General features: G+C 36.6%; 1 protein-coding gene and 1 pseudogene across 1 annotated transcript in view; both read right to left on the bottom strand.

The window, feature by feature from the left end:
- CDH18 (cadherin 18) overlaps window positions 1-25,143 on the bottom strand; it is a 1,060,019-nt gene that overhangs the window by 1,016,099 nt on the left and 18,777 nt on the right. The gene's annotated exons all lie outside the window — the stretch shown is intronic.
- On the bottom strand, window positions 5,337-5,899 carry LOC118918191 (tubulin alpha-4A chain-like; annotated as a pseudogene).

Genomic DNA, 25,143 nt, shown 5'->3' with positions numbered 1-25,143 from the left:
TAACAATGTTTTACAACCCTGCTTGCATATTAGAAACACCTACAAATCTTAAAGGACTGCTGATACATAATCTAATCAGAAAAACAATGTGAAGAAAAACATTAAAAGATCTTGTATGATGCTATTATATGCCCAGTGTTCAAACTACTTCTTCAGTGGAAGGGAATTAGAATCAAGAAAATTTCTCAGTAACTTACTGTGTAAAAACCTAAATACCTATTTAAGTCTCCGTTATCCACAGGTAGCTGGGACTCCCTACTTCATAGTTTCTGTGGCTCTGTTTAAAGAATCTATTGAACTTTCTTCAGAGACCATGAGAACTATCTGGATTAATTTTTTCCTATCATTTTACAATTCGATAAAATAATACATCTGACTTCCTTTGAATGATCATCTGTTTATCATAATATACATGATTTCCTTTTCATTAAAAAGCAATATTTTAAATAGACTTCAGAATGTTACACTATTTCTGGATGAAAAACAAAACCTTTTCTTAAGTTTTAATTTAAATAAGGAGAAGGGATAAATAAAACAAAATACCAGAAAAAATCAACAGGGGTTAAATTATATTTTTCAATTTTTAAATATTGGACAAGTTTCTAACTTTTTCTTTTCTGCCATTAAAGACTAACTGAACCTGTTGGCAGTAAAACCATTCTCAGAAAGAACCCCATGCCACTAGTTCTCTGCTCTACTTCATATCTCACTGGGTACAGCAAAGCCCTTCTATCAACTGATTCAATATTTAATAAACATATTCATTGTTCCTCCAAGAGTTTGGAATTAGAGAATACCAGTAAGGAAACAGCTAAGAGAAATATGAGACAAGTGTTTGGTGGGAGTAAACTTTCCTAAAGTTTGATTATGTATCCTGAGCAGCACCTGGAAATTAGTGCTTCCTAGGAGCCACCAGGAAATGGTAATAATAATGGGAGTTCCAGGAGGAGCTTGGTAAAACTGAGTCAGCCTACGCCACTGCACCTTATTACCATATGGAACATTTCAAAGAAGCCTCTCAACTTAGAGGAAGATGATAGGAGAAAACAGAGTGGCAAGAGAGTAACTTGGGTGGTTACAACTTAACAGTTCAGGAAACTCAAGGGGGATCATGTAGTGGTTTGGGCTTCATTCTGCTTCAAATTCATATGATTTTTGATTGTAGGGCTGTAGATGATATTGGGGAGGGACATGCAGATGAAAACGCTTCCTTCTGCATGAAAAAAGCGAGTTGGAGCCTTTGGTGGTCTAAATGGTTCTAAATCTGCAAAAAACCCCAGGAAGTGGGGAGAGCTGCTTTGCTCCCCTTTCTGAGTAACCACTTGCTGTGTGGGAGGCAGACTCACTATCCTCCCTCTTATCCTTTGAAGTGGTACTAGTCTCTCACAGACCTGTTGTGCACTAGGCTTTGGCTATCTCAAGGATTTCTCTTCCTCCTACAATATTATAGTAAACCATCACAGAGTTGATAATTTATAAGTAAAATTTTGCTCAAAAATGTCTAATTTCTTCAACACATTTTTTGTGTTATGGGAAAATGCCCAGAAGAGAACAAGATTATATGATGTTTCATTACCCTCTTACCACCTAGCACAATGCTTTAGGAGGCTAAGGTGATCTCCTGAAGATCACTTGGCTAATGACTCAACCTTTATTGCTTCCTCGACTTTTGCCTACTACTACTCATGGAACATTCGTGCTGTCTTTCCCACTTGCCCATACATGTACGATCTCACTGTTGGATGTGGAGGCTATAAGTATGATTAACTTTTGAACTGCTAATAAATTAATGCTGGGAATGAATGAATGGTGGAGAAGAGAATACATTACATGAGATTTAACCATACCTGATTTTTGGCCAGAAAAAGAAATGAAACATGGAACAAAATTACATGCTGTGCCCACTTTATTCACAAGTATTTATCTCGCCCAAAGAGGTTTAAAATAGAATTGAATGAATACTTCAGCTAACTCACTTTGTAACTCAACTAGCATTTCACACAAGGTTAGTACATGTCCAGTATCTAGCACAATTATCTAGTATTAATGCTAATTTAATGCTTTCCTTAACATACTTAAACTTTTAACACCTCCTTTAGCTGCATTTTTCTGATTTGTTTTAGAGTGTGTAGCTATTTATATACATTTATATGTGCATTAAGTATGTATACACACATATAATTCTACTGGCAGTTACCAGTAAATATTTAATTTAAAATCATAATAATATCCATAGATAAGTATGGAAATAGGCCCTTTTAGAAAATGTGAACACTGAACAATATTCCATTCTACAATCAACGTTTGCTTTCTATTTGTTTAAATCAGCCCCATTGTGGCTTTATTTCTGATATCAGGTAGTAGTTTGCAGTAGTCTTTCCCACTATTTACCTTATGCCCAGTCAGAATTTCAAAGCTCTGTGGAATGACCCTTTAGGTTATATTTACAACCAAGACAATGGTATTTTGAATAGCTTAGGAATCATGCTATCAAATCAACTCCAAATGTTTAAGACTGAAGCTTCTCGATGAGTTCCAATTTGACTTTCCACCCAACCTCGGAGGGTTACTTCCTCCTTAAGATGAAAAAGAATGACTCAAATGCATCTGAAAATCATCCTGGGTCTCAACTTTTGTTTTTCTTTGTAACTAGGAAGTTCAGGAATAAGTTAAAAAGGAGTTAAATAATGCATCAGCTATTTTTCCAAAAATGTGTGCATTTATACTAAATGGCAACAAAATCTTTATGATTATAATATAATAATGATTATAGAACAGAGGTATATTTCAATCACTTTAGTAGTAAGTCTTATAACAATGTTAATATGCTTTCTTAAAAAAACTGTATTGAATACATTGAGTACTTAAATCTTAAATTTTACATATATAGTGAAACTATACTGTCTTATGCAAATTAGTACTTTGACACATTTATAGATATGACAAAACGTATGTTCCTATAAATTATGATTTATAAAAACATTCTATAATGGAGAACTGATAGAAATAGAAAACTTACTGATGCAACATGAATGAAGTATTAAGCTCTTAGAGTGTAAAAAATATAGCTGTAAAATATGAAAAATTAAATATCTTAATCAAATTCTGAGCATCTAGAATAACAGTGGCACTAAAGCCAATAGTCAAAATGAAACCAATGCCAAATACTCGTTCTGACATGTGGAAAACAACTTTAGAGAGAAAAAAAAAATTGAAGAATGAAAGTATATAAGAAAAATTTTTCAAAGTTTCTACCTTTGTGAAATATTTTTGTGTATCTTCTCTGTGGCATTAATTCTACTTATGTTTGACTACAGCAACTGAAAGTTTTGGGGAACTACCCTTTAATGTCCCATACATCCAAGGAATGTGAAATAATATTCAGCAAAACTACATTTGAAGGATTGGGGAAAGTTTAAGAAAAGGCTTATTTTAAATTTTTAGGTTTTCTTAATAAAGCATAGACATTAATCTTCTCATGTTCTGGAGAATTTAATTTGGGGATATTCTCTCTTGTAGTAGAGAATATGCCTTCTCTTTTCATTGATAAATTCATAGAATTATGACTTTCCTTGTTAAAACAGAGAAAAGTGCAGAAACATTGGTGGACAAAATGTCCAATTCTCTGAAAATATAACATAAACAAATGTGAACGTAAATGGGCAGAAATTCAAAATCCACAATTCACAAAACAAAATGATCTAAAATAAGAATGGGAGAGTGTAATGAGTGAGAGCTGATTTCAAAACTACTTCTAGTCAAACTGATCGTGGCTAGTTGTGCAATGTATTAGTCAGGTGGACATGCTGGATGTTTTAAAGGGAATGGTACTTTCATCTCTTGATTCCAGCCTATTATTCTTCATGATGGACTCTAAGGCATAACCCAATATATCCATGATAACACTTTAATTATGTAATTGCAGTGGATTTTCCATGCGTGTGCCTGCCAAAATGAGGGAATATCAAGCTACTGAGCAGCTTGACCTTTTGGTCTTGTCTGGCTTTCTGTCTGAAAGTGTATGCGGATCTAGGAGCATCTCATGCAGAATAAAGACAGAATAATCACTGGGGCATGAAACCACAACCTGTAGGGAGTTAATCATGACCATTAATCTCTGCCACATTCTTTCATTCTTTGAGGACGGGAGCAATGACAGAAAGAGATTTCATTTTGTTTACTGAATATAAATGAATCTCAAAGCAGCTTCTCAGCTTCTTGGTGAAGTAGAGAAGAAAATAGTATTACAAGTTAAATAATTTGAAATTGTACATTGTGTGAAACTGATAATCGCTTCTGTTGTGGAATATTTAATCTTTGTACTGTAGTGGTCTCATTCTAGGACTCAGTTGATTATAAGATTGCTAAAATATTATAATTAAAGTTCTCAGGCATAGACATCTGTGAAAAGATTTTGGAAAATAAATTTTCCTGATATCTATCCTCATTTGAAATAAAATATAGTAATGAAACTAAAGAGAAAATAGATTTCTTTTGTTTAAACTCCTATGCTGCCTTTCTACATTGTCTCAACCATGAGATTACTACATACTTATGCAGAATTAATGCTAGCTTGCAGCTTCTAAAATGCCGTTGATGATGTTTTTTACAAAGAGTCAGAAGGAACTTTGTATGTGAAAACCAGTAATCAGAAGCTCTATGACAATATGTTTTCTGTAATAATGCAATGGGAAATTCATTCTTATATTTGAAGGTAATGGAAGTTGACAGGGCTTTTTGAGCATTTGGGAAAGAAGTAGAAGTATATTTAAGAAAATGCTAGAAAATAATTTTTTCCTTTTTTGTGGCTAAATTATAGATTTATGCTAGGAAATACAGTTTTAGAAAAACTATGTAATATATGTTACTCCCCACCACCATCACCAGACACACTCACTTACTGACAAGAAAGAAACATAATGACAAAACAACTTTTATGGAAGGAAAATTTAGTTTGAAAATTTCCTGGACACCTGCTCTGTCCCTGACAGAGTGAGTTCAGACAAGTTGCTTTATCTAGTAAGCCTTAGGTTCTTCATCTCAAATGTGAAAGAACTGAACTGTCTAAATTTTTATTTGTTTAATACAACTAACAAACTGCATAGATGATTACTGTTTAAATTTTAATGCCTGAACTAGTTACAACAATGTATGTTTCTAACCCAAAAGAGGAAGAACAAATCCATCTATTATGACAAAAGCTTTAGTATCCCACGTTGTTCTAATTATATTAGGAGGTGGATATAGATTTATTTATTTATTTTTACTGTGCAAGGAAAGCATTTAATTCTAAAGGATTTCGCAATAATCATAGGAGTGGACTCTGAGCAGTTATTCTATTCTTCTCCCTCCTCCTCATCCTCATAGGAGTTGATACCTACTTCCTCATAATCTTTCTCCAGGGCAACCATATCCCCCTGGGCTTGGAGAACTCACCTCCTCCATACCCCGCCCATGCAGCAGTGCACGAATGCTCTCCTGGCACACATCAGGTCAAGCTTGAGGTACAGGTGGGCCCAGCCCTCAGTGATGGTGGTTATGTTGCTCCGCATCACAACACAACACACAGTGCTCCTTGGCCAGGTCACCCCCAGGCACCATAGTGGGTGGCTAGTACTTGAGGCCAACCTTGAAGTCCGTGGGGCACCATTCATGAGTTGAATATTGCATTTGGTCTTGATGGTAGCGATGGCAGTGTTGACATCCTTAGGCACCACATTGCCACAGTACAACAGGTAGCAGGATATGTACTCACCATGAGGGGGATCACACTTCACCATCCAGTTGGCAGGCTCAACGTAGGCATTGGTGACCTCTGTCACTGACAGCTGCTCTTGGCCTTCTCTGCAGAGATGAGTGGCACATAGGTGGCCAGAAGGAAGTGGATGTGAGGGTAATGTCAGCTGATAGAGTGCATAGACTGGTATCTTCTAGAAGTGCACACAGTCAAGCCTCATTATACCTACTGTTTTCCCTAACCTGCAATAGTAACATCATATAGACTCATCAAATTCCAGGTAATACTAAACTGAAAAACAAATTCAGCCTTACAAGAAAGGAATATAATGCTGTATAATCTTGAAAAACTTAGGAATCATAATTACATGTTCACACAAACCTGAAAAAGGATGAAGTAATCATCATCATGATAGCTTTTTTACTGAACATCATGCATCTGGTATAGTTTTAAGAGATGTATGTCAAGCATAATATGAAATTCTGCACCAGCCCAACATTTATATATTTGCCCCAGTAGAGTAATCACATTTTAAAATAACACAAAGCTTTTAAGCGATGGCAGGAAAGGGGAAAAAAGAAGAAACACCTATGAGTGGTTGCGGTTATGCTCAGACTGACATGCTAGGGGCTCACGTAAATGTGGTAGAGCATCCGTTGTCAACCATGAACATTCAGGATCAGCTGCAAGAATCAATTCCACAGCTGCTTCCAGCAGAAACTAAATCATCCAATAATTCAGTAAAGCTTTAAGCTATGCTCAGTCTGAGGATGACCTCAATATCAGAGCTGATGACTATGGTCTAATACATACCAATAGAAGAAATTGATAGTCATAAATATGGAACTTGACTGTGAGTATATTGCACATTTGAGGCTCCTTATGAAAGCTTCTTATCTTTGACAGCAGTGGCGAGAGAGTGAGCTCTGCTCTTTCATTCTTGATTCCAAGTGATCATCATTTGGAATGGGACTATTGAAACTTGTTATTTGATACTTGGCACATGATAATCTCTCTACTGGAATAAACATTATTTTCCTGCAAGAAGTTCAAAACCAGGAATAAAGTCTCTTTGAGGGCATAACAAGGTAGGAAACCTACAAATGTGTCAGTGGAGATTTCAACACTACTGTCAAAGAATCTGGTGGCATTTTTGGAGACTTGAGTTTCATTTGGGACTCAAAGACCTTTGAACTTCCCCTTGACATGTATTGCTATGGAGAAACACATTTTTTCTGTGTTTCAGACATAGGCTACATTGTTTTCACACTATATCCTCAAGATATCAAATTAGGATCAAGCAAAGAAGACATTTACATGCAAACACAGGTACCTGATAGATTTTAGCTCTATGCCTCATAATAGTCAAGCAAAAAATATACATATATAATAAGTAAAAAAAATCAAATGTAATGTGGTTGTATTTGGAAGTGGGTTACAGAGTTAATTAGGACAAAAATGAAAAACTTACGTATCCCCTCAACATTCTGCTCTTTTGACAAATATGATTTCTTTCTCCACAACATTTTTTACAAAGAGTGAAGTATCATACAGGGATGGCATGTAGAACATTAAAGGCAGATTCACACACTTTGAAAACCACAGGAAAGATAGCAAGGGGAAAATGATTTTAAAGGTATTAGTGGTGATTTGTTCTTTGAGGTTTCTATTTTTTTGGTCCAGATTATCATTTATTACTTCAGAAATAAAAATATGACAATTAAATTCAACTCACCATATAACAACACAATTTTATATCTTAAATATTTGTATTGGTTCTACGCTGTGTATTCTGGCTGAGTAACTAAGAGAAATAGAAAATAACGCCTAATTATAGCAAAATTTTTCAGAGGGAATGATTCTTGGAAAATGAAAGCTAGTTTTTATTTTCCATTTTCTATAAATACTCTTGGAATGTAGATTGTGCTTTTCTTTCAAATGCCTATAAAATGAACTCTTGAGATTTTTCAGTAAATATGCACTAATAGCTCATATCAATGATCAAGATCAACCATGTGCAGGGCTTTACAGAACCAGTTGATTAGATTTATTGTTAAACCTATTTCCCTCTTTGTCTTGCCAGATTTGATTGTGGTCAAACATATTAAAAGCAGGGAGATGCTAATTCTAAGAGACATTTATAAATTGGAGAAGTATTCACAGGCACACAGCACAGTTGAGAAAGACTGTGTGTGGGTAGGTTAAAAAAAGAAGCTGGAAGGAGGAGCCAACATGGCGGTGTGAGTAGGACAGTTGGAATCTCCTCCCAAAAACATGTATATTTTTGAAAATGCAACAAATACAACTAATCCTAAAAGAGAGACCAGAAGACACAGGACAACAGCCAGACTACATCCACACGTGCGAGAGCCCAGTGCCTGGTGAAAGGGATAAGATACAAGCCCCGGCCCGGCGGGACGCGAGCACACCTCCCCCAAGCTCCTGGCAGGAAGGAGAGGGAGCCCAGGACTGCTAAACACACAGCCCCAGCCACCCGCACCAGAGCACAGACACAGTGCATTCGTGGAGGGATGGAAACTAGGGAAACAGGGCAGCAAGACCTCTGAGCAGGTTCCGAAGCTGATGCCCCTGTGCCAAAGAAAAGTGAGTGCTTTTTGAAAGTCTTAAAGGGACAGGGACGTAACAGCTGGATGGAAACAACACAGACCACAGCCCAGTGGCTGGAAATTACAGGCAAAACCGGGTGCACTAACCCCCTGGGCAACAGCTCTGAGACCCTTCATGGAGGTAAACAGCCAAACAGCCCCTCCCTGTCCATTACCTTCCGGGCGCTGCGAAAGCAGAGAAGCAGCCTAAGGCAGAACACACCCACAAAAAGGGAAATTCCTTAATACCGGCTGGGCAAGACACAAACACCCAGTCTACACGCAAATACCCAAAACAAGCCACTAGGGGTCGCAGTTGTCCCAGTAAAGAAAGGCCAGTAGCAAGTGAAAATTTTGGCCCTCCCAGCTGACAGTCAATAGCACCTGTCAACATGAAAAGGCAAAAAAATATGATCCAGACAAGACTAACCCAGACAGCTTCGGCATCTGCTACATCCTAAAGGGATGAGAAGCATCCCTGATAAAGCCCTGAGAAGGAACCTGGGGAGAGAGATTTAACCAGTCTTCCTGAAAAAGAATTCAAAACAAAAGTCATAACCATGCTGATGGACTTGCAGAGAAATATGCAAGAACTAAGGAAGGAGAATACAGAAATAAAAAAAGCTCTGGAAGGACTTCAAAACAGAATGGATGAGATGCAAGAGACCATTAATGGACTAGAAAACAGAGAACAGGAACGCAGAGAAGCTGATGCAGAGAGAGATAAAAGGATGTCCAGGAATGAAAGAATTCTAAGAGAGATGAGTGACCAATCGAATCAGAACAATATCCGCATTATAGGGGTACCAGAAGAAGAAGAGAGAGAAAAAGGGATAGAAAGTGACTTAGAAGAAATAATTGCCAAAAACTTCCCCAAACTAGGGGAAGAATAGCCTCTCAGACCACAGAGGTACAAAGAACTCCCATGAAAAGGGATCAAAGGAGGGCAACACCAAGACATATAAAAATTAAAATGGCAAAGATCAAAGACAAGGACAAAGTATTAAAGGCAGCAAGAGAGAAAAAAAAGGTTACCTACAAAGGAAAACCCATCAGGCTATCATCAGACTTCTCAACAGAAACCCTACAAGCCAGAAGAGAATGGCATGATATACTTAATGCATGAAACAGAAGGGCTCGAACCAAGACTACTGTATCCAGCACGAATATCATTTAAATATGAAGGAGGGATTAAGCAATTCCCAGACAAGCAAAAGTTGAGGGAATTTGCCTCCCACAAACCACCTCTACAGGGCATCCTACAGGGACTGCTCTAGATGGGAGCACTCCTAAAAAGAGCACAGACCAAAACACACAATATATGAAGAAGGGAGGAGGAGGAATAAGAAGGGAGAAAAATAAAGAATCATCAGACCGCGTTTATAATAGCTCAACAAGCAAGTTAAGTTAGACAGTAAGATAGTAAAGAAGCTAACCCTGAACCTTTGGTAACCACAGACTTAAAGCCTGCAATAGCAATAAGTACATACCTTTCAATAATCACCCTAAATGTAAATGGACTGAATGCACCAATCAAAAGACACAGAGTAAAAGAATGGATAAAAAAGCAAGACCCATCCATACGCTGCTTACAAGAAACTCACCTCAAACCCAAAGACATGCACAGACTTAAAGTCAAGGGATGGAAAGAGATATTTCATGCAAACAACAGAGAGAAGAAAGCAGGTGTTGCAGTTCTGGTATCAGACAAAACAGACTTCAAAATAAAGAAAGTAACAAAAGACAAAGAAGGATATTACATAATGATAAACGGCTCAGTCCAACAAGAGGATATAACCATTATAAATATATACGCACCCAATACAGGAGCACCAACATACCTGAAACAAATATTAACAGAACTAAAGGAGGAAATAGAATGCAATGCATTAATTCTAGGAGACTTCAACACACCACTCACTCCAAAGGACAGATCCACCAGACAGAAAATAAGTAAGGACACGGAAGCACTGAACAACACACTAGAACAGATGGACCTAATAGACATCTACAGAACTCTACATCCAAAAGCAACAGGATACACATTCTTCGCAAGTGCACATGGAACATTCTCCAGAATAGACCACATACTAGGCCACAAAAAGCACCTCAGTAAATTCCAAAAGATTGAAATCCTACCAACCAACTTTTCAGACCACAAAGGCATAAAACAAGAAATAAACTGTACAAAGAATGCAAAGAGGCTCACAAACACATGGAGGCTTAACAACACGCTCCTAATAATCAATGGATCAATGACCAAATCAAAATGGAGATCCACCAATATATGGAAACAAATGACAACAACAACACAAAGCCCCAACTACTGTGGGACACAGCAAAAGCAGTCTTAAGAGGAAAGTATATAGCAATCCAGGCATATTTAAAAAAGGAAGAACAATCCCAAATGAATGGTCTAATGTCACAATTATCGAAATTGGAAAAAGAGGAACAAATGAGGCCTAAGGTCAGCAGAAGGAGGGACATAATAAAGATCAGAGAAGAAATAAATAAAATTGAGAAGAATAAGATAACAGCAAAAATCAATGAAACCAAGAGCTGGTTCTTCGAGAAAATGAACAAAATAGATAAGCCTCTAGCCAGACTTATTAAGACGAAAAGAGAGTCAACACAAATCAACAAAACCAGAAACGAGAAAGGAAAAATCACGACAGACCCCACAGATATACAAAGAATTATAAGAGAGTACTATGAAAACCTATATGCTAACAAGCTGGGAAACCTAGGAGAAATGGAAAACTTCCTAGAAAAATACAACCTTCCAAGACTGAACCAGAAAGAAACAGAAAAACTAAACAGACCAATTACCAGCAATAAAATTGTAGCGGTAATCAAAAAACTACCAAAGAATAAAACCACCGGGCCAGATGGATTCACCTCAGAATTTTATCAGACATACAGGGAAGAAGACATAATACCCATTCTCCTTAAAGTTTTCCAAAAAATAGAAGAGGAGGGGATACTCTCAAACTCACTCTATGAAGCTAACATCACCCTAATACCAAAACCAGGCAAAGTCCCCACCAAAAAAGAAAACTACATACCAATATCCCTGATGAACGTAGATGCAAAAATACTCAACAAAATATTAGCAAACTGAATTCAAAAATACATCAAAAGGATCATACACCATGACCAAGTGGGATTCATCCCAGGGATGCAAGGATGGTACAACATTCGAAACTCCATCAACATTATCCACCATATCAACAAAAAGAAAGACAAAAGCCACATGATCATCTCCATAGATGCTGAAAAAGCATTTGACAAAGTTCAACATCCATTCATGATAAAAACTCTCAGCAAAATGGGAATAGAGGGCAAGTACCTCAACATAATAAAGGTAATTTATGATAAACCCACAGCCCATATTATATTGAACAGCGGAAGCTAAAAGCTTTTCCTCTGAGATCAGGAACTAGACAGGGATGACCACTCTCCCCACTGTTATTTAACATAGTACTGGACGTCCTAGCCAAGGCAATCAGACAAAACAAAAAAATACAAGGAATCCAGATTGGTAAAAAAGAAGTTAAACTGTCACTATTTGCAGATGACATGATACTGTACACAAAAAACCCTAAAGACTTCACCCCAAAACTACTAGAACTGATATCGGAATACAGCAAAGTTGCTGGATACAAAATCAACACACAGAAATCTGTGGCTTTCCTATACACTAACAATGAACCAACAGAAAGAGAAATCAGGCAAACAACTCCATTCACAATTGCATCAAAAAAAATAAAGTACCTAGGAATAAACCTAACAAAAGAAGTGAAAGACTTATACTCTGAAAACTACAAGTCACTCTTAAGAGAAATTAAAGGGGACACTAACATATGGAAACGCATCCCATGCTTGTGGCTAGGAAGAATTAATATCGTCAAAATGGCCATCCTGACCAAAGCAATATACAGATTTGATGCAATCCCTATGAAACTACCAGCAACATTCTTCAATGAACTGGAACAAATAATTCAAAAATTCATATGGAAACATCAAAAACCCTGAATAGCCAAAGCAATCCTGAGAAAGAATAATAAAGTAGGGGGATCTCACTCCCCAACTTCAAACTCTACTATAAAGCCATAGTAATCAAGACAATTTGGTACTGGCACAAGAACATAGCCAAAGACCAATGGAACAGACTAGAGAATCCAGACATTAACCCAGACATATATGGTCAATTAATATTTGATAAAGGAGCCATGGACATACAATGGCGAAATGACAGTCTCTTCAACAGATGGTGCTGGCAAAACTGGACAGCTACATGTAGGAGAATGAAACTGGACCATTGTCTAACCCCATATACAAAAGTAAACACAAAATGGATCAAAGACCTGAATGTAAGTCATGAAACCATTAAACTCTTGGAAAAAAACGTAGGCAAAAACCTCTTAGACATAAACATGAGTGACCTCTTCTTGAACATATCTCCCCGGGCAAGGAAAACAACAGCAAAAATGAAAAAGTGGGACTATATTATTCTGAAAAGCTTCTGTACAGCAAAAGACACCATCAATAGAACAAAAAGGAACAAGTCAGTATGGGGGAATATATCTGAAAATGACAGATCTGATAAAGGCTTGACGTCCAGAATATATAAAGAGCTCACATGCCTCAACAAACAAAAAACAAATAACCCAATTAAAAAATGGGCAGAACTGAACAGACAGATCTCCAAAAAAGAAATACAGATGGCCAACAGACACATGAAAAGATGCTCCACATCGCTAATTAACAGAGAAATGCAAATTAAAACTACAATGAGGTATCAACTCACACCAGTAAGGATGGCTGCCATCCAAAAGACAAACAACAACAAATGTTGGCAAGGCTGTGGAGAAAGGAACCCTTCTACACTGCTGGTGGGAATGTAAATTAGTTCAACCACTGTGGAAAGCAGTATGGAGGTACATCAAAATGCTCAAAACAGACTTACCATTTGACCCAGGAATTCCACTCCTAGGAATTTACCCTAAGAATGCAGCAATCAATTTTGAGAAAGACCGATGCACCCCTATGTTTATCGCAGCACTATTTACAATAGCCAAGAATTGGAAGCAACCTAAATGTCCATCGATAGATGAATGGATAAAGAAGAAAGTGGTACATATACACAATGGAATACTACTCAGCCATAAGAAAAGGACAAATCCTACCATTTGCAGCAAGATGAATGGAGTGGAGGGTATTATGCTCAGTGAAATAAGCCAAGCAGAGAAAGAGAAATATCAAATGATTTCACTTATCTGTGGAGTATAAGAACAAAGGAAAAACTGAAGGAACAAAACAGCAGCAGAATCACAGAACTCAAGAATGGACTAACATTTACCAAAGGGAAAGGGACTGGGGGGGAGGGTGGGTAGAGAGGGATAAGGCAGGGGGAAGAAGAAGGAGGGTATTAAGATTAGCATGCATGGTGGGGTGGGAGAAAGGGGAGGGCTGTACAACACAGAGAAGGCAAGTAGTGTTTCTACAACATTTTGCTATGCTGATGGACAGTGACTGTTAAGGGGTTTATAGGGGAGACCTGGTTTGGGGAGGGCCTAGTAAACATAATATTCATCATGTAAGTGTAGATTAATGATAACAACAACAAAAAAAAAAGCAGTTCCTTTGTGGTGTCCGCCAATGAGTTCTAGACAGTGGTATAAAGGGCATATAAAGGTGTAGGCAAAGGGTCTGTTTGTTTTTATACAGAGGATCAAAGCTAATTTGGCTACCCCGAAAATGAATTAAGATACAATATGAAAAGGAACTTCCAACATCAGCACTCTCTGGAAGACTCATGCCAGAAGATGATCATCAAAAAACCCCAACAAATATCCACGCACTGCTACAGGTGTAGATGCACTCATCCCACCAGTTCCTGGACTTGCCATGGGAATGAGGAAGGAGATATCTAAGCTGGCCTGTGCCTACAGTAAAACAACAAATTTGACTGGATCTATACTGTTGGAACTCAACCAAAAATTTGGAGAAGTGCAAATTGTAGCGCTCCAAAGTCTTACAACTACAGACTATTTACTGTTAAAAGAACATATGGGATGTGAACAGTCCCCAGGAATGGGTTGTTTTAATTTGTCTGATTTCTCTCAGACTGTTCAAGTTCAGTTGGACAATATCCACCATATCATAGATTAGTTTCCACAAATGCCTAAGTTGCCTAACTCGTTTTCTTGGTTTCACTGTAGATGGCTAAGTAATTATAGGTCTGCTTTGGTTATGTAACTGTACTCCTATTATGTTAATGTGTGTGCACAATTTAATTAGTAGTTTAAAACCTATACATGCTGAAGTTACTCTACAAGAAGATAGGTCAAAGAAATAATCAGTCTTCCCATGTTTTCTTCTGCCTGCTACTTCTATAGCTTTTCTTCTTCCTTCCTAATTACAACCCTTAAATAGAATTCGTGCCTCATATCATATTTACTGAGTATCGTAATTCTTCCAAGTGGTAAAGATACCTCAAGACAAATGCTGGGCATAGAAGGCACAGGGCATAAATCTGCAAAGAAGTAAAAAGCTAACGTTTGCAAACAATAAGGCTTCTCTCTCACTTACCAACTTTACATTTCCCTGTATGTCCCCGGAAGATGACTGGTTAGCCAGAGACAGGCAAGTTTCCTCAAGGGAGGAACAATCTAAGACAGGCACAGTCGCAGGGGGGCCATCAGGTGAGAAATTGGGGATCAACAGAGGTGAGGCTTAGAACCCCCCCCCCCGTTCTGAGAGAAATCTTCTGCATACGTGGATGTTTTATTGCCCTTGTCTAGCTTGGATTAACACATAGTCTACAGGCACACACCTGGTCATCTACATTTGCTTTCTTACAACACTAAACTATGTTTTCTACCTTTATCTTGTATCTACCTACCACTTCAGCATTTTGTTAAAAACAATAATAATAAAGAGAGAAATATGGTATCCACATATAAATCAAGTATAAAAATCAAACGAATATTCATATTTGAACTGATTGTTTATAGTTCATAATGCATGATCTAAACCGAAAGTTTCTGTGATGACTGCCCTTGTACTGTTCACCATGTAACTTATTCACTAAGTAAGAATTTGTTCTCCATGTAAGAACTTGTTCATTATGCTTCAGATGATTGGAGACTGATGGAAATTAGGCTTGGGGTGGATTAATGATTGTGCATTGAGCATTGACTCCCCTATACAGAATTTTATTGTTGTTAACAACCATTTGATCAATAAACATGAGAGGTGCCCTCTCAAAATTAAAAAAAAAAAAAGTACAGACTTCCAATTGTAAAATAAATAAGTAACGTGGATGTAATGCATAGCATAAGAAATATAGTCAAAATATTGTAACAACTTTGTATGTTGTACACCTGAAACTAATGTAATACTGTGTGTCAACTACCCTTCAATAAAAAATAATTATCTACCAACAAAAAAAAGAAAAAAAGAAGCTGGAACTCATGTGCTGGTAAAATAAGCTGGGAGCTTAAGAATAAAAAGTGCTATTACTGTAAACAAGGTAGAGATTTGCCATTGGACTTTTTAACCAAGCATAGTGAGGAAACACTTTATTTGTTTTAAACTCTCCACCACCTGCGAATAGAATACCCACTTGGCCAATACTGAGAATTTGAAATTCATAAACCACAGGAAGAAAAGTATTAGATATTGGTAGCAAGGTTTTTCTATCTGCCTGTGTTTGATGGAGGGCAGGGTCTTTGGTATTCCCATAAATGCCTTCTGTCAAAAGATAGAGATGAATGTGATAACATATAAGAAAACAAAAACAAAAACAAAGCAACTTTATCCAAAGAAGAAAGTCAACATACATTCAAAATGCATTATTTGAAGATTATAACTTTTACTTATTGACCTGATTTATAACAGAAAACAAGATATAAATGTTTGATAAAGGGATAATAATTATGTATAAAATTACCAAGTCACACAGACAAAATCTTAAAAACAAAAAATTCCAGAGTTCAAGGATTATTAACAATGAAATTGGTATAAAATTTGGTAGCATTCTAATATCTAGTAATAGATATTATATATACACATATATATCTTAATTTCCTTACTCAGCAAAATACAAAGTTTGTAAGACTGGGTGTCTGTGTGTCTTCTAATTTTGGTTTTCTTTCCATGTAACAAGAGCCAACATCTTCCAGCTATTTCTTTAGAAGAACTGCAGGGACATACTAATTGTGGAACACTAAGAGATATACTTGAGAAAAATTAAAGATAATTGGTTTTAGAGCTAAGCATGGGCCAACAAACAGATAATCTTATATTTAAAGCTTAGGAATTTGCACTTTATCCTGAGCCTATGGGGAACATTACAGAATTTTAAGCAACAAAGTGAGAAGATTAAATTTGTTCTTTTGAAGTATTGTCTTAGGTACCACATCAAGAATAAAGTGTGTGTGTGGCAAGACTGAAAGAAACATGGAAAGCAGGAAAAAAAGACTGTTATCATAACCCAGGAGACAGCTGAGGTTATTTTAACCTAAGATAGCAGTGGGGGTGGAAAGCTCCAGAGGTCTATAGGCACATAAAAATGTGTAGAAGAGCCTTCCATGGTTTATTATGTATTTATTATACTCCAGCATATTTATCACATGTGATGAATTCCTATTCAAATAATTAATCAAAGTAGCAATCCAAATTTTTGTTCAATATATATAGAGGGGGTAAAGATAAAGTATCACTGACATTATTTTTCATACATCTTCAATATGAAAATTTTCAGTGCATTTAAAATCTCTGAAATGACATTTTCTTCCCTGTAATGTACCCTTTAGAATTTATTGATTAGCCTAAATATTTTGAAGACAATGATACTTTTATACAAAATTGTTTACTGAATGTTGAGATCTATTATACTTGCTATGCTTAAAGACTGAACACTAAGTATCATCACTTTTATGTAGAAGGACATGGCTGAAGTTAATATGTAATCAAAAAGCAACTGTAAATAGCTATGTTATTGCAACAATAATAAAACCAATACTGGACATATTTTAGAAATTGCTAATGCATGCTAATAGTCTATTGAAAACACAACTTTAATAACTAGAGTCCTACCACCTATGCAAACATGGTTCAACTACAGTTATTATTTAAAAATGTGGCAGCTTGTGTTTTCATCTGCAGAAGTTTAATAATACAAACAACTAGAGGGTAAAATAATAAATGAAAGATAAAGTTTTTAAAGTTATATGTAGTCAGTAGAATTGTCCTTCCCTAGATCTGAATTTTAATTTTTGATTTAATCAATACTTCTAGAAAATACTAATATTACGCATCAAAGAAATATCTATTGAACATATGCATTCCACACACTGTGCTCAAAATAGAATGAAGTTTAGAAGAATCTGTCATCATGAAGTAGATTAGTTAGAATTCTAAACAAAATATGATGAAAATTTGAATTGTGTTTAATAAATGTATTATTTACAAAATTATGGACAAGGTAGAGGAGAAAAATGAAGTAAGTTCAGTAATTTCAAAGCCATTGCCTTCCACAGAGTTGAAGAGATGAGGAGAGGAACCATTACTGGAAACCTGTAAGCGAGTTTTGGGATGGGCAACCTTGATAGGGGCAGTGCCTTTTGATCGAGAGACACACATAGCCCAGGGTGAACCTATAAGAAGAAGAACAAGAAAATAAATACTACACTGAATCTACCATCTTCCCCTTTCCTGCTTTTGTGCAGTGCTTTACATTGGCCAAAACCAACTGCAAAGCAGAGAGAAAGGTGTCCTGTAGATGACATACACCCTCACGGATGAGAGCAGGGCAGACAGGGCGGAGATAGAGCTCAGTGAGTGAATGGATGATGCCCAGAACCCTCAGAATCTAACAGGAAGGAAATCAGAGTGCCCACCGGTGCTTCCTCTGATAGTGGTGAGTAATTCCACTTACATGATTAATTCCATTCTTGTGAGGTACTGGAAAGCAACTCACAGCAGAGAAATGTCTATCATGAGGTATTAAGAATGTGACAGAATTAGCCAGACAAAGAGGGTAGCATAATGTCCCAGATCCATGTTCTTGCTCTTTCGTACAGACTCATTTTAAAGAGAAAAAACAGATACAAACTCATAGGTCCTAGATTGGCTTAAATTATGTAAGTATTACTTGAGAACATTTGAATATAAAACTATACATATAAGGCTTATTGCATATGCTGTAGTAGAAAATTGAAACAAAATTAATTATAATATTATAACACAAAATTCAAGTTAATATTAATGTAATTGAAGAACGAAGTTTTGTGGAAACAGATTTGCTCTTTGTGGAATCCAAAGCAAATCTGAATATGAGGGACTTTTATATAGATCATGCCTATACAATCACAGTTGATGAATAGCTCAATTGCTCAACTGTCTTTGCTTTTGAAATTATTCAAGACACTAGGGAGTCTTCATTCACAGTTATTATTTTTGTTTGTCTTTTTCCCTTACTTTATAATAATATGTCTTTATATATCACTTGATCCATGACAATGAAAATAGCACTTCTTATGTATGGCAAGCGCTGTGGGGAATACAAGTATGAACACTGTCCTAGTCAGTTAAGGCTCCTGTAACAAAGTACCAGGCACTTGGGGCTTTCAACAGAAATTTATTTCTCACAGTTCTGGAAGCTGAAAGTCTGAGATCAGGGTGCCAGCATGGATTAGTTCTGGTGAGGCCCCTCCTCCTAATTATCCTTTATCACGAGCTCAAAAAAGTGCTTGCCAAGGAAGCTTCTCTGAAATTTTAGATTAGATAAACTCCCTTGAAAAATTCTCTCTTGGCAACATATGCCTTCCCTCTTCGCACTTATTTATATCCACTTAGTAATAATTCTTGGTGGTCTCCAAATATTTCTGGTTGTCACTCCAAGCACATAGTAGGAGTGTTTTTTCCCTGTCAAGTTGAAGTTAGGTGTGGATGTGTGGCTTGGTTAACCAGGGAAAGACGTATAAAGTGGAAGGTATGCCATTTTTGTAGGTAGAAGCTTGAAGCACCAACGTGCTTTCCCAACAGGCTCAGATGGTGTCAGCTGCTTTGGTCAGGATTTCAGGGTGAAACTGTATGGAACAGTTACTAGTTAACAAATTAAAATATGTGGCATGGGTTGATAAATTATAATATGTAGTATGAGGGGCTTGTTACTTGTAAGCCTGAATAGGATAATTTATTAGAGCAAACACATAATGTAGCCTATTCTGTCTGATAACACAGGTCATTTTATATGTATATGACTGTTTATTGGTTATCTGCTTACGATACCTAATTATGACCCAAAGGACAATCTTAGTTTTCACTGCATGTGATATCTTTGATACCTAACAAAGCACCTGATACATAGCAAGGAATTGTGTTAGGCTGCATAATAATCTCCCAAAGATGTCCATGTCCAGATGTCTGGAATCTGTGAATATGTTACCTTCAGAGCCAAAAGGTGATTGGCAGACAGAATAGGGGTCACAAACATTACTAATAATTGAATCCAGATTATCATGGTAGATTCAAAGCAAAGGCATGAGCTCTTAAAGTTCAAGAGGAAGATGCAAGTATGGGAGATATGACAACAGCAAAAGAAGGAGAGATTCACAGTGTGAAAAGACTATTGCTGGTTTTGTAACTGGAGAAAGGGGGCCAGGTGAGAAGGCACGGAGCAGCCTCTGAAGATCAGACTTCTGTAGCTGACGGAAGAGAAGCAGGACTTCCAGTCCTACAATCACAAGGAACTGAATTCTGCCAGAAATCTGAATAAGCAAAGAATAGACATCACTCTTCCCCCGCACCTCACTGAGTCACCAGAAAGGACTCTGCTGCCGCCTTGACTTTAATCTGGTGAGACCCATGTTGGAATTTTAAGATAATGCATTTGTCCTGTTTTAAGACCCAATGTTTCTTTTTATTCATTATAACTACAACTGAAATGAATACGTGCCTCAGTAACTTCATGTCAAAAGAAAAAAATGAAACACCGTTAAATTTAGATCTTTCTTACTTGAAACTTTAGTTAAGAGATAAAATATGTTTTTGAGTAACATTTTTAACAGAATCCTATTTTTTTTTGTCCTTAAAGATAAATCTTTTATTTTCTTGCATTTAAGATATTGGGTTAGAATATCAGGGATGATCTTTGTTGCTTTCCCAGCTCCTGATTATTGGAGAGGTGTCTAAAACTGCTCACTAGGATTTTACTCCTTCAAAGGGAAGGCATTAAGTGCCTTCTTATCCTATATTTTCTAGCTCTGCCTGGGAGGAAATTGGTCTAATTACTCCAACTTAAATTGTAATCGCCCTTCTACATTTTATGCCACCAGCCCCTGACTCACAGTTAATGAAGACAGAAAGAGACCCTTGCCCTGCCTGGCTCACCAGCTTTCTCTAACACTGATCTTCATTTCTATCCAGGCATGCCTCTGCTTAGGCAGTCACATTAGCAGACTATTCACTGCTTCGTCCTCAGAATCTTACTCATTATATGCAGGGACTATATTGTAGTGGCCAAAGAGGATATCTTCAAGAAGTCTCCAAACATGTTTGTTTTTTAAATAGAGGGTAAGTATGTAAGTCTCTGAATATGTGGAGTTATATGGGATTTCTTCAAAATATTTTTTCTGAGTTTTCAAGGAACTCCAGTTAATAGCAACTATGTTTATAAAAAATTTGCTAGCAAAATGAGTATGAAAACAATAAAAACATACTCAGACCTGCCCATACGCACACTATACACACAAAAAAGGAAAGAAACAAAAATACTCCTCCAGTTTGCTGACTTTTTTCTCCTCTGATTTTAATTTTATATTTAGAAATTATAAATAAAGAGGAAAAAAAATGAAACACGTTGCAAATTACAAATGCTGTCAGGGTTTGAAACATTTCAGAAATGAAGATATAAGTTCAAATTGAAAGGATACAGAATTAACTAAGAAAATACCTTTAAGCTAGATAATCATCTTATGTTTCTACATAAGAAATCAGTCAATGTGAAATTTCATTTTCTCAAAAAGAAGCCTTCCTCTTAGTATTAACTTAGGATTTTTCTCACCATCAAGATTCTAGCAATTTTCCTAGAGATAAATTTCATTTGTTAACACACTCTGTTATTTTTAAAACACTCTATTGTATTTCTAGGTACCTACAAAACAACCATCTTTATTCTTTGGAAAGATTCCAATCTACATGGTGATTTTGATAATTCTCCACATATCTCCTTCTCCATTAAAAGGAAACTTTCTTTCATGTTAATGTTTATGTTTATAAGTGTCAGTCTTTCTTGACAAAATTGCTATTGCCTGGGTAACTCTTCATTGCATAGGACTGACACAGGTACTGAAGGATGGTACATATTCATTGCCACTAAATGTCATTAGTACTTTTATGTCTGTGACAAAGACATGCTCCACACATTTTCAATTCATTCTTTCTCTGGGGTGGTACAGTTTCAGTTTTAAAGCTATTGCTGTAATAGCCTGCATTATTGCTGGGCACAGTTCTAGTAGGGGAAAAAATTCAGAGAAATATTTCTTTCCATGTTTGGAATAATAAAACATAAAAATGAAATAGTCTTATCTCTATTGAGTATGGAGGGATACTTTTGCCAAGTGAATTATTTTATTACTTAATGCCAATTATTTTTGACTTTGAACATAATTGTGATTTACTTATTTGGAGCATTTCCAGAAAGTGCCTAATGATAGCTTGTGCAGGGTTTCCAAGTCCTAACCCTTATATTTGAATCCATATTCTTCAACATATGGTTATTTCCAAACCCTGTTCTTCTCTTGATATTCACAGTATTAGAAATCTTTTTCTCTTCTTTTCTACCCTCTTCTATACTAAATAAGAAAAGTCATAGCCATTTTTTACTTGGAATATCATTAGTGCCTCTTTTCTTTTCATTTAGGCTGACTACCTTCTCATTTAATTCCTTGTCAAAATTCTTCACATCATGCTACTCTACCTGGCTTGCCAACAAAATCCAAAATAAACAACGAAACTCAAAAACAATGGCTAATATTTATTGGCATAGTATAGAATTGTGTAATTTAATTCTGAGAACATACTGTGAACATGAAAACCACATTTCTAATATGCAAAGAATATAGGAAAAATACCATTTTGACTAGGTTCCTAGGAAAATGAACTACAGAGTAATTGTCCCAGGTAGGAGCAGACTACTCAATGTGGGTAGTAATTCTACCAAGTGAAAAAGTCAACTCTTGTATATTTTTCAGGAAACTCAATTTCATCATGGTCTTCAACTTGCATATCTCATAAGAGAGAACTGCATTCTCTACTCACACTTAACCTAGTAGAATTATTTATACTATGTTACAGGGCAAATAGGAATTCAAACATAGCAGCCCTCTCATTTCTATACCAGTTTCCTTCCTCTACACTGCATTGCACTGGAAGAGAAATTGGGATCAATAGTTATTCTTTTGTCTTTCATGTCCAGAGAATGATTGAGTAGTTAGTAAAGCTGTTGTCATTCATACTCTCAACAAATATTTTTCAGTGACTGTTACATACTAGCTACAGTGGTGGTAAACTTTGGATCCTACAGATTTTCAGCTCTTCAAGAATATCGCTCCACCAAGCAGTCCTCATTTTTTTCATGTTTATTTTCCTACCATTTTCTCTCTTCAATCGGGGTTTAGCAAAAATTTTCTGTAAAGTTCTATATAGTAAATATTATGGGGTATGTGGGCAAGATGGTCTCTTTCACAACTGTGCAATTCTGTTGTTGAAGATCAAACATGTGGCTGTGTTTCAATAGAACTTATTTAGGAAATCAGGCTGTGAGTCAAACTTGACTCGAGGGTTATAACTTGCCTAACTATGTTCTACATATTTTACTTCAATATATAAACACACTTAAGTCTTTCCCATATTAAAAAGCTAGTCTTTGGCAAGTTTAACAGGGTAGATAGTCTACCCTGTTATTCTTTATCTTTGGTATTTATAAATGGAATTTTTATACTCTCTCTCACTGCTCCCTCACCACCCATTCAATTCTCAAGCAGCTGAATTCTTGCTTTTGCATTTATCTCAGCTGTACAATGTCCCCTTATCAGAGTTAAGCCTATAGGTCATGCTTAACTATTGTCATATACTTTGTATTTATGTAATATATGACATTGTGGGTCACTTTCTTCAAGCTACACACTAAATTTTAAAAACAGTTTCTTGCATCCCATGTGCTCTTCTAGAAGCTTGCCATATCCCCATCAATAGGTAGAATATAATCCTCGTTATGTTAATCTGCATGGGCTCTCACCAAGGGAACCCTGTGGAAGTGACACTGTGTAACTTCTGAGGTTAAGTCATAAAAGGCAGTAGTGTAGGTCATGAGTCAGAACCTTGCCCAGGAACTCTGTGACTGCATGAACCAGTTCCAGTGTTCTGAAGCTGCCTGGCTGTAAGGAAGCCCCAGTTGCTCATGTGAAGACATCTTATCTCATGGAAAATTTTTGAGACTAAATGAAGATAAATATGCAAGGACTTCTTCCAGATGCTACTGCTCCAGCCACCACACCACCACAACTGCAACAGAGATCATCAGCCAGAACTACCACCCCAAGCCTTTCCCAAATCCATGACACTTGGAAACCTTGAGAAATAATGGAATGATGGGTATTCTTGTCAGCCCTCATACTTCAGAATGATTTGTTACAAAGCAATAAATAACTGGGAAGCTCCTTCAAATTCTCTTCTTTCTTGACTTTTAGGCACTAAGTACTGTCAGTTTCCTTCTGCTTCCCTAGTATTATTTCTCAGTCTACATTCTTCTTAAACAATCATATTTTCCATTGTGGTGTTCTCTGTGGTTCCACTGTTAGCTCTATCAGTCAACCCTATGCTCTCTCATATATAAATGATGCTTACTCCCAGATCTCTCTGGAGGTTTCACATTAAATTCCCAAAGGTCTATTGAATTCATGTTATATTCTGCTGTATATCTCAAATTTTTAATATTCTGAAGCTATCATGTTCACCACTTTTCATACTCCTTCCACTTTCTTTATATGTAACTTCTGCGTATACTACTAGCATTCATCCCATTTCCAAAGAGAGAAAGCAGAGAATGGTCTTGTCTTTTTGGTTTCTTTTGCCTTTTCACCCCACATTACAACCAGTCACTGATTCCTTGTGTTTTGCTATATGCTTTCTCCACCTTTAGTCATTCTCCATATCACTAATCAAATACTTTTTCTTAACCAAAAATCTGATCCTTTCACTTTCTGTAGGGGAATCATAAAAGTATGTTTGAGAAATTCAACTCACCTCATCCCGCCCTCACAAACTTCAGGCTAAAATGTGAAATCACCCAGCAGAATGCTCCAAAGACCTAAAAGAACTCACAAATAATTAGACATTCATTGCTTTGGCACCAGGAATGTTAGTGTTGAGGGAACACATTCTCTAATCTATATAAAGACCCGAAGAGTCACAGGAGTCAATTATTTTGAAAAATGTGGATTCTAGATATTCCATTCCCTGTGAAATGGCACTAGCTTTTTTATTGAAGACTGTGTCATAAAGCATCTTTCCCAAACAGGCCATTCCTACCTCTTACTACTTTACCCTCCTGGGCTTACTCCTAAAGGCTCCAGTGTGACCTTTCACATACCTGAGCATATGGTTACTCACCCGGTACTCATGTCATCACAGATTTACACAACTTTTCCTTCCACTAGACTTTGGTCCCCTTGAGAGCATCAGTCAGCTCCACTCCACTGTATTTTGTCCTTTGCTAATTTACAGCCT

Source organism: Manis pentadactyla, chromosome 2 (assembly GCF_030020395.1).
Source record: "Manis pentadactyla isolate mManPen7 chromosome 2, mManPen7.hap1, whole genome shotgun sequence".
Classification (NCBI taxonomy): Eukaryota; Metazoa; Chordata; class Mammalia; order Pholidota; family Manidae; genus Manis; species Manis pentadactyla.
This window is presented reverse-complemented; position numbering and strand designations above follow the sequence as displayed.